Source organism: Pan troglodytes, chromosome 19, assembly GCF_028858775.2.
Source record: "Pan troglodytes isolate AG18354 chromosome 19, NHGRI_mPanTro3-v2.0_pri, whole genome shotgun sequence".
NCBI lineage: Eukaryota > Metazoa > Chordata > Mammalia > Primates > Hominidae > Pan > Pan troglodytes.
Window position 1 is genome coordinate 57,671,016 of NC_072417.2, and position 7,734 is coordinate 57,678,749.

Genomic DNA, 7,734 nt, shown 5'->3' on the forward strand with positions numbered 1-7,734 from the left:
CATGAGCCAGCCTCTGAAAATGAAAACCTGATCATTCCACTGTCCACTCATATACCCTCTGGGGGCTTCCTGTTCCCTTAGAATGATATACAAACTCCTTGTCACTTCCCCTATTGAAGCCTAGAAAGACATATAACAGTCTAGAAAGACATATAACAAGTAAATGATGACAATTTGGTGTGTTAACTGCCAGAAAAAGAAATGGGAAAGCATTCTGAACCTGGGGAGACTGAGAGAGATTGAGAGAGGAAAGGGGGAGAGAGAAGAGAAGAGAGAGAAAGAGAAGGAGAGGGAGAAAGAAAAAAGGGAAACGAGGGAGCAAGGGAAAGAGAAAGAGGGGGAAAGAGAGAAAGGGGCCAGGCATGGTGGATCACGCCTGTAATCCCAGCAATTTGGGAGGCCGAGGTTGGCAGATCACTTGAGCCAAGGAGTTTGAAACCAGCCTGGCCAACGTGGCAAAACCTCATCTCTACTAAAAATACAAAAATTAGCTGGGTGTGGTGGTGCAAGCCTGTAGTCCCAGCTAATTGGGAGGCTGAGGTGGGAGGATCACTTGAACTTGGGAGGCGGAGGTTGTAGTGAATCGAGATCTCGCCACTGCACTCCAGCCTGGACGACAGAGTGAGACCCTGTCTCGAAAGAAAAAGAAAGAAAGAAAGAAAGAAAGAAAGAAAGAAAGAAAGAAAGAAAGAAGAAAGAGAGAAAGAAAGAAAGAAAGAAAGAAAGAAGAAAGAGAAAGAAAGAAAGAAAGAAAGAAAGAAAGAAAGAAAGAAAGAAAGAAGGAGGGAGAAAGAAAGGAAGGAAGGGGCAAAGAGAAGGAGAAAATGGGAGAAAGGGATGGGGAGACAGAAAAGGGGAGTGAGGGAGAGTGAGGAAGAAAGAAAGGAGAGGGAGAGAAAGAGAAAGGAAAAAGAGGAAGGGAGGAAGAGAAAGGGAAGGAGAGAGTGAAAAGGAAAGAGAGAGGGAAGAGAGGGAGCAAGGGAGGGAGAGAGAGAAGGAAAGAAAGAACAGGAAGGAGAGAAAGGGAGGGGAAGAGAGAAAAGGGAAGAGAGAGAAGAAAGAGGAAGAATGAGGGAGAAAGAAGAGAGGGGGAGGAAGGAAGGGAGACAGAGAAAGGAGAGAGAAGAGAGGGAGGGAATGAGGTTGAGGGAGAGAGGGGGCTGGAAAGAGAGGGAGAGGATGGGGGAAAGGAGAAGGAGGGAGAGATGCCTATTCCTTCCCTCTGCTACCTCCTTTCATCCTCATGGCAATCCTGGAGGGCAAGGTGCAGAGTGGCTAAGACATTTGCCCAAGGTTACCTGGCTACTCTGGGTCAGGTTCAGCACCCCAAAGTCCATGAACCCCTGACTGCACCACACCGTCTTCACATAAGCCAGCCGCACCACCCTCACCCTTCTCCCTGGACAGCTCCTGACACCCCGGGTTATTACTGTCTCCACACGGGACACCTTGACACACCTAGGCTCACCTCCTGGGATACCTCCAGGGAGCACGGGATCCTGCACCAGCATTGCTCAAATGCAAGTAACATAAAGAATCCAATTAAATGAAAGACACACACGTACACACACTCACACACACACATGCTCACACACACAGACACATACATACACACACATACACACACATACACACACATATATACACATGTACACGCAATCACACAAATGCACAACCAACACATACACATACACACACACACACAGACACACACACACAGACACACACACAACACATACAGAAACACACACCCCACACACATACACACACACAGACACACATATACACACAACACACACACGCACACACGCACACATACACAGACACACATAACACATACACACAGGCGCACACACACACGTTGAGGCCCCTGAGAACGTATCTCTGAGCTCCAGTTTGAGTGAAGAATTAAACAGTAAACTCTGGTCCTTTTGGGATCATCTGGCACCATTAGCGCCATAACCAGGAATGCAAATGTGGACACCGACTCGAGGGGCATTCCTAGTTATTTAAGGGTCCTCCTCAGCCCTGCAGTGATTGTGTGCATGATTTTAGAATACCTTCAGTGGAAAGTGCTAAACTGAAGAATTCTAGAATTCTCAGATCCCTGAGAATAAATCAACAAACTCGCAGGGATCTGAGATCCCTCCTCCTGGCTCCGCCTTCCCCAGGGCCTGCGCTTCTGCGCCCTCTAGTGACCAAGGGCGCGCATCGCACTCCTCTAGGACCTGATTCTGCGCCCCCTCCTCTGACCCGGGAGAACTGGAGGCAGGGCTGCAGGATGAAAGGATAAAAGGAAACCTCCAAGGCCCTTCATGTTGTGACTTTCGCCGACTGCCAGCCTCCTCGCCGACCCTCCTTCATCCTACTTCATCCTGAATGTATCCTACAGTAATAGCAACTGTTTGAGGCGAAATAGTGGCTTGGGAGGAACGTGAACTCAGGAACTAAGCAGCTAGGGTGTGCGTGCTAGTTGCATTACTTAATTTTGTAATCTTGTGCAAGTTAAGCCCTTTCAGCCTCAGTTTCTCATCTGTACAATGAAAATAGTAATAGGCTACACCTCACAAGAGCGCTAGGAGGAGCAGGTGATCTGGACACGTGTGTGGAAAGTGTGCCTATGATGAAGTGAACCCTCAGTGAACTGCTGTGTATCCTATCGCTTCTTGGCACACTCCTACCTTTCCTGTCTCCATGCTGCCCGCTCTGGATAGAATACCCTTCCTCATCTTGCCATCCTGGAAATCTCTCAATTTTTTCAAAATCCTAATCGTGCCATATGTTCTGTGAGAAGCCTTCTCTGACACCATTCTTTTTTTTTTTTTTTTTTTTAGACGGAGTCTCGCTCTGTCACTCAGGCTGGAGTGCAGTGGCGTGATCCCAGCTCACTGCAACCTCCACCTCCCGAGTTCAAGCAATTCTCCTGCCTCAGCCTCCCCAGTAGCTGGGATTACAGGCACCCGCCACCACGCCTAATTTTTGAATTTTTAGTAGAGACAGGGTTTCACCATGTTGGCCAGGCTGGTCAAAACCCACTTGTTGAAGCCGTAACCCCCAGTACCTCAGGATGTCACTACATTTGGAGATAGGGCCTTTAAGGAGGTGATTAATTAAACGAGGCTGTTAGGGTAGATCCTAATCCAAGCTCACCGGTGTCCCTATAAGAAGAGGAGATTAGGACACACGAGACACACCAGGGCATGTGAGCACACAGGAAAGACCACATTAAGGTACCGCAAGAGGAAGGCCATTTGCAAGCCAAGGAGAGAGGCCTCAGGAGAGACCAGCCCTGCCCACACTTTGATCTTAGACTTTCAACCTCCAGAACTGAGAAAATTGAAGTCTTGGGGAAGCCACTCAGTCTGTGGTATTTTGGGATGGCAACCTGGGGCGACTCGGGCTGGGCAGATGCTCCATGCCCTCAGCAAAGACTCGCTGAGCTCCACGAATTCCTGGGCACCGTGCTTGGCCCTGAGGATCTAAAGGTAATAAAGCTTGGGTGGCATTAATTATGGCAGAGCTGCAACCGCTCCAAGCCTGAGCCAGGCTGAGCTACTTTCCTTTCTTCTTTCTTTCTGGTTCCCGGTGTACAGTTATGCATCACTTAATGGCAAGGATACGTTCTGGGAAATGCCTTGTTAGGGAAATTTGTCATTGCGCAAATATCACAGAGGGCACAAACACAAACGTACATGATACAGCTTACTGCACACCTGTGCTGTATGGTACAACCTACTGCGCCTAGGCTACAAACCAGGCTTCATGTGACTGTACTAAATACTGCAGGCAATTGCAACACAATGGCAAGTATTTGTGTCTAAATCTATCTAAACATGGAAAAGATATAGTGAAAATGTGGTATAAAAAATCAACACCTGAGCTGGGCGCTGTGGCTCACACCTATGATCCCAGCACTTTGGGAGGCTGAGGTGGGTGGATCTCTTGAGGTCGGGAGTTCGAGGCTAGCCTGACCAACACGGAGAAACCCTATCTCTACTAAAAATACAAAAAAACCAGCCGGGTGTGATGGTGCATGCCTGTAATCCCAGCTACTCGGGAGGCTGAGGCAGGTGAATTGCTTGAACCCAGGAGGTGGAGGTTGTGGTGAGCCGAGATCGTGCCATTGCACTCCAGCCTGGGCCACAAGAGTGAAACTCCATCTCAAAAAAAGAAAGAAGAAAGAAAGAAAGAAAGAAAGAGAGAGAGAGAGAGAGAGAGAAAGAAAGAAAGAGAGAGAGAGAGAAAGAAAGAAAGAAAGAAAATTAGCACCTGAATAAGGCACTTACCATGAATGGAACTTGCAGGATTGTAAGTTGCCCGGGGTGCATCAGTGAGTGAATGTGAAGGTCTAGGACATTGCTGTACATGACTGCAGACTTTTTTTTTTTTTTTGAGACTGAGTCTCGCTCTGTTGCCCAGGCTGGAGTGCAATGGCATGATCTTGGCTCACTGCAACCTCCGCCTCCCGGGTTCAAGTGATTCTCCTGCCTTAGCCTCCTGAGCAGCTGGGGTTACGGGTGCCCACCACCACGCCTAGCTAATTTTTGTATTTTTAGTGGAGACGGGGTTTCGCCGTGTTGGCCAGGCTGCTCTCGAACTCCTGACCTCAAGTCATCCACCCGCCTGGGCCTCCCAAAGTGCTGGGATTACAGTTGTGAGCCATCGTGCCCAGCCCAAAGTAACTTTTGTTTCAAAAACCAATTCTCCCTCTGATGCATTGTGGCCATCAAGTTTGGAGTTGTTGGGTTTCTAGGGCTCTAAACCAGAAACACCTCAGACCCAGTGAAGACAAAAGCATCCCTGTCCTGATTCTATTATAATGTTTTCCTGTGTGCCCTGGGGCCCCATCCCCGTGCCCAAGACACCAACTTTCTGAGCTTTCTGAGACCTTGTTCGTCTTTCTGTACACCAAGGTCTCAGTACAGCATCTAGAACCCTAGAAGAGTGTCTAGAAACTCGTGTGTGTGTGTGTGAGTGTACTGAATGAATCAGTGAATGAAAGTCTGTGTGGAGAAAGCCAGAGGGTATTTCAGACAGGGTCCCAAAGTATGTGTCCCTTGGTCAGATCACCAGATCTTGGGGATCCCAGGAACTGCCCCAGCTTTGTAGGTACAAAAGTCTGATTTATAAATATACCCAAGAGATGGCCACATATGAGTGGACTAGCTTATGGCAACCATACTTACAAGCGTGTACAGCAGAAAGTCAAGTTATAAATTATACCTTTGTAACTACAGGCATATGAAAATGTACTGCTCCCAGCATTCATTGGCCAGATTATTCTGCCTGGCAGCCATCTCTTCATAGGACCCCCCCACCCCATAGGATAATAAGAGGGTTCCAAGAAAGCCTGGACTTTTCCACGTCTAGGGCTCTTTTGCAATGTGACTTTGATACTTCTCCCCTCAAGAGGTAGAATATAATTTTCCTCCCTTTGAATCTAGGTGGGTGCTGTCTGTGTCTTGCGTTGACTTCTGGGCCTTATTCTTCAGCAGCACTGCGATTTCATTTCATCCTTTTGGAGGCTGACCACCATTCAGAGAAGCTCAGCCTAACTACTGAATGTGGACAGTCTACATGGATGGAGAGGCAATGGGAAATGAACCAAAGCACCCCCAGCAGAGCCAGTACCCAGGACCCACACCTGTGAGTGTGGGTTCCACTCCCATTGAGCCACCCAGCAGCCACTGCAAGGAGCAGAGACAGGCTATTCTTACTAAACACAACCGTGACCAACAAAAGGACTGAAAGTGATTTCAAGCCACAAGCTGCCCATATACAAAATGGATAACAAAAAGAGACTCAAACCAAGAGGAAGTGGCTGTATTATATTAATTGTTAATATCACTGACTTCTGAAAGTCTGTCGCCTCGATTTCCACTTTCTCTGCTGTCCCGATGGTCAGGCTGCCTCTACTCCAGCAAGTCCAGAGACACTTTTCTGTTTCAGACTCTCTGAACTATCCTTTTGGAGGTACCAGTCACACCAATCCCCTTCAGAAAACACATACATTGTTGTCTTGATTGAATTTTAGGCCCTGCTTAGTTGTAAACTGAAAACCTCATTTAAGCTACTGGTTTGCTTCTAATTTCCTAGTATTTATTGTCTGCCACAAGCCAGACTCTGTCCTAGGAGCTAATGATACAGCAGAGGACCAGACAGACAAATCCCAGGCTCATGAAATTTACATTCCAGTATAACCTCAGATTGAAGAAGTACTGGCTATTGTCTTCATATACCAGGAATAAAAATATGACCCAGAGCATAAGTGCAGAAAGTACACTGGGCCCTAGAAACAACCTAAATAGCATCCAGCCCTAAGAATTTTATATAAGTAGATGACCAAAAGTGATTCCTCCTATAATTTTGAGATAAGTAGTTTGAGATTACCCAACAGATAGATATGCACATAGGGCACCGATAAAATAGAGGAACCAATGTATTTTTGTTTGTGAAATTTGATATATTTTTTAAAAGGATCAAAGCAGTCATCACAGGAAAAAAATCAGTATTTTATTTATTGCACTACACTTTTTAAAAGCAGTTTTAATGAATTAATTTTTTTTTTTTTTTTTTTTTTTTTTTTTGTAGAGAGTGTCTCACTCTGTCAGCCAGGCTGGAGTAAAGTGGTATGATCATAGCTCACTGCAGCCTCAAACCCCTGGGTTCATGTGATCCTCCTGTCTCAGGCTTCAGAGTAGCTGGGACAACAGGTGCATGCCACCATGTCCAGCTAATTGTTACTTATTTATTTTTAAATTTTTTAGTATTTTTTGGTAGAGATGAGGTCTCGCTTTGTTGCCAGAGCTGCTTTGTTTGTTTGTTTTTGAGATGGAATCTCCCTCCGTCGCCCAGGCTGGAGTGCAATGGCGTGATCTTGGCTCACTGCAACCTCTGTCTCCGGGGTTCAAGTGATTCTCCTGCCTCAGCCTCCCCAGTAGCTGGGATTACAGGCACATGCAACCACTCCCGGCTAATTTTTGTGTTTTTAGTAGAGACGGGGTTTCATCATGTTGGCCAGGCTGGTCTCAAACTCCTGACCTCAGGTGATCCACCTGCCTCGGCCTCCCAAAGTGCTGGGATTACAGGCATAAGCCACCATGCCTGGCCACAGAGCAGGTTTTGAACTACTAGCCTGAAGCTATTCTCCCGCCTTGGCCTCCCAAAGTGCTGGGATTACAGATATGTGCCACGGTGCCCAGGCTTTAAGCAACTTTTAAAAACTATCATTTTTATTTCAAATACTTATGGAGATGGTGGTATGATAATCTTTTCAGTTTGTAACACCCTCTAACTGTGTAAAGTAGATCTGAAGTGTTTTCCTGACCCTCACTGGGATGGTTATTTCAAGTACAAAACGTTTTCACACCGTGGGTGATAATCTTCCATAAAAAATTTCATATTTGAATGAAAACAGCTCAAGAAATACACTAATGAGCAAAAATATATGGGGAAAGAGGAACGTGTAGTTTTGACTTAACTGAAGAAACCAAGAGGAAACTGGTCTCCATATGAAAATGTGATCCTGGAAAGTCAGGTGTCAAGATTTTCGAGTAGGAATCTACATGACTTGAATCTCCCTTACTTCCTGAATAAAAGTGACATCTTTCAGTATTTATTTTAAAAAATCATATGTCAGTGGAGCTTCCAGGTAAATTATCTTTAAAAAATCATATTTGAGTGGAGCTTCCAGGTAAATTATCTTCCTCTTTTAAGGGAGCTCCCTGTATTTCT